The sequence below is a fragment of the Psammomys obesus genome, unplaced genomic scaffold, assembly GCF_907164565.1.
Source record: "Psammomys obesus unplaced genomic scaffold, mPsaObe1.curated_primary_1811, whole genome shotgun sequence".
NCBI lineage: Eukaryota > Metazoa > Chordata > Mammalia > Rodentia > Muridae > Psammomys > Psammomys obesus.
The window spans coordinates 12,538,905-12,551,124 of NW_026596088.1; positions in this window are offsets into that span (position 1 = coordinate 12,538,905).

Consider the following 12,220-nt stretch of genomic DNA (forward strand, 5'->3'; position numbering starts at 1 on the left):
TCCCAGGTAAAGAATTCAGTCTTGAGGATAGTTAGTCCTTTCCCTTATCCAATCACCTTGCCATCTTCCGTGGTGGTTGATTTTCCTGGGCACCCTAATGTCCTCTATGTTTCAGCATACCTCCTAACAAAAATAGTATCTTCTACTCTGCCCTCCATCAGCACAGGGAACGTTATCAAGATGAGAAACTTGCACAGAAATAGCTTTGGACCAGACAGGCTTTCAAGACTGGGGACAGAGTTATCAGGAAGTTCTGGTGGAGGCAGCTGAGCTGACAGCTCTACCCACAGGGTGGAGAGGTAGACCAGGAACCTGTTATTCAGTTTCAGTCTCCTGTCCTGGACCTCTCCCGTATCCCTGAGGTACACACATATAGATGCTGCTCAGCATCTGGGAAGGATGGAGGGACAGGTACTTACAGAGGACAGGGAGAAGTGCACGTGGACACAGAGCCCCAGACAGGCCAGAATGGACACACAGATACCAAAGAAATCTGGATCCCCTCTTGGAGTTCCTAATCTCATTAGTAAAAAGTAATTTAAGAATGAACTCAACAGGAGCTCAGGAAAATTTTATTAGAGTTTAAAAGAAAGAAGAAAAACAAACAACAATACAGGGCAGGCAATCTGTAAATCTCAGCAGCTTCTCAGAAAACGATGGATGACAGAAGGGAAAAAGCCATGCCGTTTGGGTCACCATCATGGAGAACAGGCACATAGCAGCAGACAGCAGCAGACATGGGGAGAGGGGCTTCAAAGAAAGAGCAAGGAAACACCAGAGGATCAGAAAAGGCATACTTAGGTCTGGTCAGCATCCAAATGAAAAAGACAAGGGGAAAAAAATTAAAACTTTATTCAGAAAGGTGGGCAGACTAAGACTAGCCACACCTCACGGCTGTGCTGTAGAGGCTGTGTTGGGGGACAGGAGTCCTGGGAAAGAAACATCTATCATCTCTTTAAAGGAATAATTATTCTTCCTCCCCTTAGCATGACCTGGGGTGGACCCATTTTCCTTACCCTTGACCAGGTCATTAACCCTGGCAAATTGCAATGTTATACCTGTACCCAGATCCAAGATTCTAGTCTCTTGACAAAAAGGTGTTTCTTTAAAGGGCCTTTGTTGTTCTAGAAGCCTGTCAATCTCCCCAACCTGGCTCTGCACTTGCTCAAGAGAGAGATGCTGCCCAACTTCCATCACTCGTGTGAGAACCTATAATTTAATTAGAAGGGAGAACACCCTCTAAAGTCTCCATTCTGAATGTTATAATTCTGAAACCTAGGTCTCACAGAGGTTCAGAGTCAGCAGGTGGATGGTGATCTGGGGTCCACATGTACTCCTCCCTCCAGTGGAGAGGACAGTAATTCTTTTAGAGGAAGAGATCTGAGTCAGAGAGCATCTGCTTAGATTTCTAGCTTCTTGATAGTGATAGAAAGAGAGAACGTTTATGGAGAAAAGAACGGAAGGAAGGAAGGAAGGAAGGAAGGAAGGAAGGAAGGAAGGAAGGAAGGAAGGAAACTCCTGAGAAAGAAAGAGGGCTTTGCAGCTACAACAGAGTTCTGTAGGCTTGGTAGGCCTTTAATGGGGTCATTTGCATACTGCCTGCCTTCTCTGGGAAATCACCTCTCCCACACTGCTTTGTTATAGGTAGCCTGGTGCTGATGAGTTTTCAACCTCCTCTCTCTCTCTCTCTCTCTCTCTCTCTCTCTCTCTCTCCCTCCTCTTTTCCCTTTCTCGCTCCTTCCCTCCCATTCCCCATGCCTTAACCTCCTGCCAGGATATCACATTCTTAACTTGAATTTGGCAATGGTAGGAGTATTTCTTTACACCACAGACCTGGGCAAGCACTTCTTAGTCTCACTCAGCTAGGCTGTGCCTTGGAAAGCCTGTTATTAACCACTTACTGGCTCCACATGGGGCATGCAGGTCTCAAGCATCCCATACAATTCTGATACAGGCTTACTTTGAGAGACAAGGATCTACAAAGACATTCTATCTCAAACCCTCCATTTGACAGAGGCTTGGTTAGAGGAAATGTCTTGGCCAAGGTCTCTGTGGCAGGTCGTTTGTGTGATCAGAGCAGTCGGGCTGACAGTGATCCCTGAGTGTCTGACTCTAAAATTCTAGAGTGAGGCCTGAGAATCTGCCTATCCAGATGGAATGCAGGCCACTCTAAAAACCACCACTGCAGAGTTGCGTATTTGAGTGATCATTCCCCCGTCATCTGAGGACAGGGCATAGTGGACAAAAATGAAAATTGCAGGCATCCTGGATTCTTCTTTTTACTGTCTCTGTGTCTGCAAATCAGAGGGTGAAGGGTAAATCTGTGCTTTAACAAGGCTTCCAGATAATTGTGATGCACACTAAACTTTGAGGCTCTTGCTGTAGCAGGAGAGGGCTGTAGCTTCCACCTCATAAATAATGAATCAAAGATGGTTCATGTCAGAGAAGAAAGACCCACAGAGTGCAAGGCCGGCACAAACATTCAGGCACACCTTCCTCCTGAGACTCTCTAACCCCCTTGTTCCCAGGGAAATCCACAGGCCAGGCAGTGGCCATGAATCCTAAGCTCTGACACAACACATTCCTCAGATATCTAAGGGCAACACCTTTCAGGAAACAGCGGGACCACCTCAGCAACCCAGAGCACAGGAAATACTACCTCTGACTGTCTTGCTGCCTAGTGAGGGAAACTAGGTGGCCCTTCCCTGGCCCTTTCACCTGCTCTGTTTGGTCTGGGGACAGCTTCAGGTGTCCTGATTCTAAAAGTTACTTTGGTCTCACCAACACTGAATCCAGCATTTCCTCTGTTTCTCATGTTCCCCTGGTCCAGGGGAAAAGATGGGCTGAGGGTAACTGAGGTAATGAGGTCTGCTTAGGGATGGGAAAACATAGATAATAAAAATAACCACCATGCTGACATGTGTTAACTTCTTCTTGTAGAGCAGCCCCATCTGTAATACACATTTTCTGCATTTGACCTCACTGAATGTGTATGTATGTATACAGATATATCAGGCTCCCAATCAATAGGTAGATAGATGATAGATAGATAGATAAATAAATAGATAGATAGATAGATAGATAGATAGATAGATGATAGATAAATAGATGATAGATAGATAATAGATAGATAGATAGATAGATAGATAGATAGATAGATAGATAGATAGATAGATAATAGATAGATAGATGATAGGTAGATAGATAGATGATAGATAGATAGATAGATAGATAATAGATAGATAGATGATAGATAGATAGATAGATAGATAGATAGATAGATAGATAGATAATAGATGATAGATAGATAGATAGATAGATAGATAGATAGATAGATAGATAGATGATAGGTAGATAGATAGATGATAGATAGATAGATGATAGATAAATAGATATAGATAGATAATAGATAGATAGATAGATGATAGATAGATAGATAGATAGATAGATGATAGATAGATAATAGATGATAGATAGATAGATAGATAGATAGATAGATAGATAGATAGATAGATAGATAATAGATAGATGATTGGTAGATAGATAATAGATGATAGATAGATAGATAGATAGATAGATAGATAGATAGATAGATAGATGATAGGTAGATAGATAGATGATAGATAGATAGATAGATAGATAGATGATAGATAGATAGATAATAGATAGATAAATAGATAGATAGATAATAGATAGATAAATAGATAGATAGATAATAGATAGATAGATAGATAGATGATAGATAGATAGATAGATAGATAGATAGATAGATAGATAGATAGATGATAGGTAGATAGATAGATAGATGATAGATAGATGATAGATAGATAATAGATAGATAGATAGATAGATAGATAGATGATAGATAGATAGATAGATAGATAGATAGATAGATAGATAGATTAGATAGACATGAGACAGACATTTACGAAATCTAATTATGAAAGTAGTGCTGGCTCCACCTTAGAGAGAAGGAATCAGGCTGAAAGAAGTTAACTTGCCCTTTCAAGATCACAAAGCCAGTTTGTGGAAGATGAGTGATTCAAACCCAGGTCTGCCTGATTCTGGGCCCTGGGTGTTTCAGCTGTAGATGGCTGACAGAAAATGAACTCAGCAGCATCTTTGGAGGCTCTTTGTCTCATCATGTTGTGTCAGAGCATTTTTTAACCCTACATATCTGTGGATGATGGCTTCCAGTTTGGGTATTAATGTGTGTCTCTGCATCTGCGTATGTTTCTTGTGCTTTTTCCTTGTCCCCTTTCCTTCTGTTTGCTTTGTCCTAGTCTGATTGGCTTATTTCATCATATCATATCATACCATACCATTTCATATCATAATCACTTAAATGCCTGTTTGTTTTGTAACAAGAGACAAAAAGGGAGTGCATCTGGATGGGAGAAGAGGTAGGAAGGATCTGGGAAAAAAGAGTTGGAGAAGGGGACACTGTAACTAGAATATATTGTACAAACAAAATTTATTATTTTTTAAAGATTTATTTATTTATTATGTATACAGTATTCTGCCTGCATGTATGCCTGCAGGCCAGAAGGGGGCACCACATCTCATTATAGATAGTTGTGAGCCACCATTTAGTTGTTAGGAATTGAACTCAGGACCTTCGGAAAAACAGCCAGCCAGTGCTCCTAACCTCTGAGCCATCTCTCCAGCCCAACAAAATTTATTTTTAATAAAATGGAAATAGATAATAAAATATTTCTTTTTAAAAAATGACAAAAGGGGGAGGATAGGATTATAAAACACACATTTCAAACAAAGGCAGTGAGAACCATGCACGCTAGCCAGAATAAGGAGGGAAAGTTTATCTCAGAGAGAACTGGGTTGCTGACAATCGATCAGCATGGGCACTGGAGAGCCAGCGAGGAAGCTCTCAAGCCTAGCATAGGAGAAATATTCCCTACCTCATCTGTTGGGTGGCTCTGACACCGCTGCTAAATTTTATTCAAACCACTTATTAAATGCTTTCACCTCAATTCAACAGACAAAACATAAACCTGAATCATACTCAGTTTCTATTTGCCTTATAATCCCACTTCCTATACCCCAAGCAGTCAGCTGGCTCCCTCATCCTGTCACTATTTCTGGTCTTCACTGGCACCATCTGGCCCATGCCATCACCTCAAGTCTCCTGTTTAGGGTCTTTGCCTGGCTTCTCACACCCACTTCTGCCCTCGGCCCTCCAATAGCCCCCCAGTGCTTTGGGTTATCCCTTAACAAAGCAAATGAACTCTAGTCTTCCCCAACCCAGTGCTCTCTAGCAGAGGAACAGAGTTCAGTTCCAATTCCTAGCACCCAACTGGAGTGGCTTGCAGCAGCCTTTATCCAGCTAATCCTTCCAGTCCAGGAGCAAAGGAGTCCAGCTACTGTGGTCTAATAAGTTCCTTGGACACGGATTAGAGGAGGAAGCTATGAGAGAAGGCATACAGTACAAATGGCTAATAGCGAGGATCCAGAGAAAAGGCAAGCCCTTCGGTCTCTCTAACTCCCCAGTCTTCATCCCACTGAAATCCCCCAGCAAAAGCACAGAACCTTCCTAAAAGCTTCTAAAATTGCCACACTGGTCTTAAGAGACCCAGATTTATAGCCGTGGCTAAGAGCCTGTTCTTTGGGGTATCAGGAAATTCAGCTATCCTAATGTGCATATCAATAGCTATAACGGGAGTGTTCAGAAACTTTTGACTGGGATATGAAAAATCTGACAATTTGAATAATTCAAAATCCTAATGCCAATTCTAGGGTTCATTATTAAGAATGGATGGGTTATTGCCCAGAATGATCTCTCTCACAGGGAAAAAAAAAAAAAAAAAAAAAAGCCCAGGCTAGGAAAAAGAAAGGAAGAGAGAGAAAGAGAGAAAAAGAAAGAGAAAGAGAAAGAAGAAAAGAAAGAAAGGAAGGAAGGACAGGTTTACTTTAAATTCCATAAAGTTAGCAGTACTCATAGTTTGAAAGGTCTACTCTCCAGCATTTATTCATGCCTAACCCCCATAAGAACGTGGGGGAGGCCTGAGTAGATGGCTCAGCATATGTTGCACAAGTGTGAGGACCTGAGTTCAAATCCCCAGAACTCATGTAGGTGAGGCAGCATGTTCTGTAATCCTAACACTCCTACAATGAGATGGGAGAAGGAAACAAGAATCTTAAGAAGCCCAGGGGCCAGATAGCTGGGTATAGACAATGGTAAACAACTATAGAGACCATAGCTCAAACAAGGCGGAGCCAAGAACCTGCACATGCCCTGAGCTTATTCTCTGACCTCCACATGTGTGCCATGGTACATACATGCCTGTACTCACACATGCAAACACATATACATACACATGATAAATTCACAGACATACAAGTTTCAATCCAGAATACTAAGGCCACCCAAGGGTAAGAACATTCTCAAGCAACTTGCTACTTCTGAACATGCTGACTGCACTGCTGCTGAATGAAATCCAGCCTAGCAAGAGTTAAGCAATGAAGGTCGGGCACCATGTATGTCATTTAGGATACAGCTGTGATTAGGGCAAAGTCTCAGTCCTTGGGAGGCTCATAGTTCAGTAGTAGAGAATGATCTGGGACACAGAGAGTCAGGAGTACTGAAGATATACCATGCCAACCATAGAACAAAGAGCACATGCGCAGAAGACCCTAGGTATAGGAATATTTGGGGAAAATCTGTGAGAACTCTCCTGTGATGGACGCCATTTCTCTCAATGAAATGGGAAGCAATAATATAGGTGATGGTAGGGGTTGGGGGATGAGGAGACAGCAGGACGGAAGCAAATGGGAAAGTGAATGATTACAGGCATGTAATATGACAATATGATTTCCAGGAAGCACTGAAGGCCTAATTAAGGCTCTCTCTGGGACTCAGGAATTTTAAAATGAGATAATCATATGACTGTATGTTTATCTTCAGTCATGAAGGTCCTTGGCCCACATGCTTAAATCTTCTCTAGCACACTCTGAAGGTGGACACCTCCAGTGAGAATCTGACTCTCACTTTCTGAGAGCCTGTGCTATCCTAAGTGGACATGACTAAAAAAGAAAGCGCTTCTCTGTTGAGCTGGCATTGCCCTCCACGTCTGCTCTGCCTATGCATAAACCTGAGGGCTTATGCTGTTGGCTGTTACTTGTGTTGCTCTATCTCTCCCTCAATCTGGTCATTTAGAAATTCATTCAGAATATGACCACATATCTAAATGGTGAAGCCGGAGCAGACAAGAATTCCTACGCCACATTAGGAGGAATACAAAAAAGCACATTACTTTTAAGCCATTTGGTTAGGCAAACCCACTACCAGGAAAGATAAAACTTGGCATCACATTAGATATAAATTAAATTAAGAGGGTCCCTGATTGTGTCCAATCACATTCTCTAAAGGAATAAATATAAAGATTTTGGAAGATTTTGCTCCGTATATGATTATTACCGCATTTTTATGAATGTCTGGAAACAATGTTCATATGTTTAAGGGACTGGTTGACTAAACGCTGGCACATTTCTTTAATAGGATGTGAAATAGAAATGCTAAGAATGAAATAGTAGGAAAACACAAACTGGAACAGAAACATACACTAGGGAGGGGAGGCTTTTTGGTTCTTTTTCTATAGCTAGATAGGCTATTCCAACAAAAGCAACATAAGGAGAAAAGGTTTATTCTGGCTCACAGTGCCAGGGCATGATTGGTTATGACGGGGAAGTGAAGGCAGCAGGAGATTGCAGCAGCTGGTCATACCACATCCACACTCAGGAGAGATGCAAGTCTCTGGTGCTCTGCTCACCTTCTCCGTTTATGCAACCAGGATCCTAGGCACAGTGAGCAGGTCTTTCCTGCACCTATGACTGTAGCTGAGATCATCTCTGCAAGCATTCTCAGAGTCTTGTTTTTCAGGTGATCCTAGATTCTGTCTAGTCAACAATCACAACTAACCATCACAGGCAGATTTCAAAAAAGTAGCTTTGATATGATCTATTGTTATAAATATGCACATATGATATTAGAAAAAGAACTCCTTGCACACCTGTGTCTACTGTAAGGACGATTCTTTAACTGTACTTTATAATTAATAGACTGTGATTGTATCAATTCATGTTGTTTAACAAAACAAGCTGATATTTTGAAAACACTGAAACATGTACAATGTCAAATCATAGTAATGAGCATATCCATCGGCTGGAGTATTTATTATTTCTTTATGGCAAGGCATTCACACACACAAAGTGCTACTGCCAACCACAGCCATGCTGTGTCAGGGCGGCAGAATTCAAGGATTCGGCAAGGCTCTAACTTTATATCCTAGACCAGCTTCTACCTATCTCCCTGTATTTCTACTCTCAACTTCCTGAGATCAGCCTTTTTAGACGTCACATATGAGTAGAGTCATGTGGCCCTTGTCTTTCTATATGTGTCTGTCTCCATTCTTTTTTTTTTTTTTTTATTTTTCTTTTTAGTTACATTTTGTTAACTCTGTGTCCCAGCTGTATCCCGCTCCCTCATTCCCTCCCCAACCCCACACTCCCTCCCTGGTCTCCTCCCTGCCCCTTTCCAAGTCCCCTGATAGGGGAGGACCTCCTCCCCTTTCATCTGACCCTGTTTTATCAGGTATCTTCAGGGCTGGCTGCAAAGTCCTCCTCTGTGGCCTAACAGACTGCTCCTCCCCTGGGGTGGGGGTCAAACAGCCTGCCCTTGAGATCCTATTAGAAATAGTCCGTGTTCCCCTTACTTTGGAAAACTACTTGGTTACTGAGCTACCACAGGCCACATCCGAGCAGAAGTTCTAGGTTATATCCATAGATGGTCCTTGGTTGAGTGTCAGTCTCAGAAAAGACCCTGTGCCCAGATATATTTGGTCCTTGTGGAGCTCCTATCCTTTCCATATCATACTAACTTCCCTTCTTTCATATGATTCCCTGCACTCTGCCGAGGGTTTGGTTATGAGTCTTAGTGTCTGCTTTGAAACACTGCTAGGTAGAGTCTTTCAGATGCCTTTTGTGATAGACTCCTGTCATAAGTTCAATGCACATCCCATTTGTCTTTCTAAATGAGGATTAATCACCTTCGCCTGTGTCCACTTTCTTGATTATCTTCTTTAGGTGTGTAGATTTCATTATGTTTATCATGTCTTGTAGGTCTATATAAGCGAGTATATACCAAGTTTGTCTTTCTCCTTCTGGGATACTTCACTCAGAATGATCTTTTCTAGATCCCACCACTTGCCTGCAAATTTCATGATTTCTTCCTTTTTGATTGCTGAGTAGTATTCCATTGTGTAAAAATACCACAGTTTCTGTATCCATTCCTCCGTTGATGGACATCTGGGTTGTTTCCAAGTTCTGGCTATTACAAATAAAGCTGCTATGAACATGGTTGAACAAATGTCCTTGTTGTGTACTTGAGCAAATTTTGGGTATATACCTAGGAGTGGTATAGCTGGGTCTTGAGGTAGCACTACTCCTAGTTGTCTGAGAAAGCGCCAGATTGACTTCCAGAGTGGTTGAACCAGTTTACATTCCCACCAGCAATGGAGGAGGGTTCCCTTTTCTCCACAACCTCTCCAGCATGTGCTATCACTTGAGTTTTTCATCTTGGCCATTCTGATGGGTGTAAGGTGATATCTCAGGGTCGTTTTGATTTGCATTTCCCTAATGGCTAATGAGGTTGAGCATTTCTTTAAGTGTTTCTCTGCCATTCAACGTTCCTCTTTCGAGAATTCTCTGTTTAGCTTTGTTCCCCATTTTTTAAGTAGATTACTTGGTTTGTTGCTTTTCTGCTTCTTTAGTTCTTTATATATACTTGATATTAGCCCTCTGTCAGATAAAGGGTTGGTGAAGATTCTTTCCCAATCTGTAGGCTGTCTATTTGTTTTGATGACAGTGTCTTTTGCTTTACAGAAGCTTTTCAGTTTCATGAGGTCCCATTTATTGATTGTTGCTCTTAGAGCCTGTGCTGTTGGTGTTCTGTTCAGGAAGTTGTCTCCTGTGCCAATGAATTCTAGGCTGTTTCCCACTTTTTTTTCCAGCTGATTTAGAGTATCTGGTTTTATGTTGAGGTCCTTGATCCACTTGGACTTTAGTTTTGTGCAGGGTGATAGATATGGATCTATTTTCATTTTTCTGCATGTAGACATCCAGTTGGTCCAGCACCATTTGTTGAAGATGCTGTCTTTTTTCCATTGAATGGATTTGGCTTCTTTGTCAAATATTGAGAATTCATAGGTGTGTGGGTTTATTTCTGGGTCTTCTATGCGATTCCATTGATCCTCCTTTCTGTTTCTATGCCAATACCATGCAGTTTTTATTACTGTTGCCCTGTAGTACAGCTTGAGATCGGGAATGGAGATACCTCCAGATGATCTGTTGTTGTACAGGATCGTTTTGGAGATTCTGGGTTTTTTGTTTCTCCATATGAAGCTGAGAATCTTTTTTTCAAGGTCTGTAAAGAATTGAGTTGGTATTTTGATGGGAATTGCATTGAATCTGTAGATTGCTTTTGGCAGGATGGCCATTTTCACAATGTTAATCCTACCAATCCATGAGCACGGGAGATCTTTCCATCTTCTGAGATCTTCTTCAATTTCTTTCTTCAAAGACTTGAAGTTTTTCTCAAATAGGTCTTTCACTTGCTTGGTTAGAGTCACACCAAGGTACTTTATGTTGTTAGTGGCTATTGTGAAGGGTGTTGTTTCCCTAATTTCTTTCTCAGCCTTTTTGTCTTTGGTATACAAGAGGGCCTCTGATTTTTTTGAGTTGATTTTGTATCCTGCCACTTTGCTGAAGGTGTTTATCAGCTGAAGAAGTTCTCTGGTTGAATCTTTGGGGTCGCTCATGTATACTATCATATCATCTGCAAATAGTGACACTTTGACCTCTTCCTTTCCGATTTGTATCCCCTTGATCTCCTTTAGTTGTCTTATTGCTCTGGCTAGGACTTCAAGTACAATGTTAAAGAGATATGGAGAGAGTGGGCAGCCTTGTCTTGTCCCTGATTTCAGTGGGATTGATTTAAGTTTCTCTCCATTGAGTTTGATGTTGGCTATAGGCTTGCTGTATATTGCCTTTACTATCTTTAGGTATGTGCCTTGTATCCCTGATCTCTCCAAGACTTTAAACATAAATGGGTGCTGGACTTTGTCAAATGCTTTTTCAGCATCTAAGGAGATGATCATGTGGTTTTTCTCCTTCATTTTGTTTATGTGGTGGATTACATTGATGGATTTCCGTATGTTGAACCACCCTTGCATTCCTGGGATGAAGCCTACTTGGTCATGGTGGATGATATCTTTGATGTGTTCTTGGATTCGGTTTGCAAGTATTTTATTGAGTATTTTTGCATCAATGTTCATAAGAGAGATAGGTCTGAAGTTCTCTTTTTTGGTTGGATCTTTGTGTGGTTTAGGTATCAAAGTGACTGTGGCTTCATAGAATGAGTTTGGTAGTGTTCCTTCTGTTTCTATTTTATGGAATAGTTTGTGGAGAATTGGTGTTAGTACTTCTTTGAAGGTCTTGTAGAATTCTGCGCTGAAGCCATCTGGTCCAGGGCTTTTTTTGGAGGGGAGACTGTTAATGACTGCTTCTATTTCCTTGGGAGATATAGGACTATTCAGTCTTTCTACCTGATCTTGACTTAATTTTGGTAGATGGAATCTGTCAAGAAAGTTATCCATTTCATTTAGATTTTCAAATTTTGTGCCATATAGGCTTTTGTAGTATGACCTAATAATCGTTTGGATTTCCTCAGTGTCTGTAGTTATGTCCCCATTTTCCTTTCTGATTTTGCTGATTTGTATGGTTTCTCTCTGCTTTTTAGTTAGTTTGGCTAAGGGTTTGTCTATCTTGTTGATTTTCTCAAAGAACCAGCTTTTTGTTTCATTGATTCTTTGGATAATTTTATTTGTTTCTAATTGATTGATTTCTGCCCTTAGTTTGATTATTTCCAGCCGTCTGCTCCTCTTGGGTGTATCTGCTTCTTTTTTTCTAGGTTTTTCAGTTGGGCCATTAAGTTGTTTGTATGTGATGTTACAGATTTCTTCTTGTAGGCACTTAGTGCTATAAATTTTCCTCTGAGCACTGCTTTCAATGTGTCCCATAAATTTGGGTATGTTGTGCCTTCATTTTCATTGAATTCTAGAAAGTCTTTAATTTCTTTCTTTATTTCTTCCTTGACCCAGCTGTCATTGAGTAGTAAGTTGTTCAGTTTCCATGTGCGTGTCGGCTT